Consider the following 824-nt stretch of genomic DNA (forward strand, 5'->3'; position numbering starts at 1 on the left):
TGTGTGTGTGTATATATATATGTTTTTTGTGATGCCCTGTACCCATATATGTATACATATAGATGTAGGTATATGTATGGATATTTGCATATAGTTATATATTATTTATGCTATTATATATATATATATATATATTGATATAGGATAGTGTAATTTTTCATTAACTCCGAGCGAACACAGGACAAGGAGAACTATGATCAAGGGGACTCCAGCAGTGATCCTCTGTCAATTATTTCAGACATTGTATGTCTAGGACTGCATTACACAATGTGCCATTCCTACTTTTAAGATAGCAGGGTGAGTTGAAAGAAATGTTTTTAGCTGCCTTTGCTAGCAGATCAGTCAACAAAGCAAAAGCTCTTTCGATTACTTTTGTCATTGTTGGTTTAAATTGCAAAACAAAACAAACAAATAATATCTCATCATGTACGAGAGTGTATGTGTTTATATATATATATATATATATATACACACACACGCACACATATATATATACATGCATACATACACATATAATATAGATACATATATATGTGTGTGTATATATATATATATATATATATAGGTGCGGGAGTGGCTGTGTGGTAAGTAGCTTGCTTACCAACCACATGGTCCCGGGTTCAGTCCCACTGCGTGGCATCTTGGGCAAGTGTCTTCTACTATAGCCTCGGGCCGACCAAAGCCTTGTGAGTGGATTTGATAGATGGAAACTGAAAGAAGCCTGTCGTATATATGTATATATATATGTGTGTGTGTATGTGTTTGTATGTCTGTGTTTGTCCCCCAACATCGCTTGACAACCGATGCTGGTGTGTTTATGTCCC

Source organism: Octopus bimaculoides, chromosome 5, assembly GCF_001194135.2.
Source record: "Octopus bimaculoides isolate UCB-OBI-ISO-001 chromosome 5, ASM119413v2, whole genome shotgun sequence".
In the NCBI taxonomy this organism is placed as follows: Eukaryota; Metazoa; Mollusca; class Cephalopoda; order Octopoda; family Octopodidae; genus Octopus; species Octopus bimaculoides.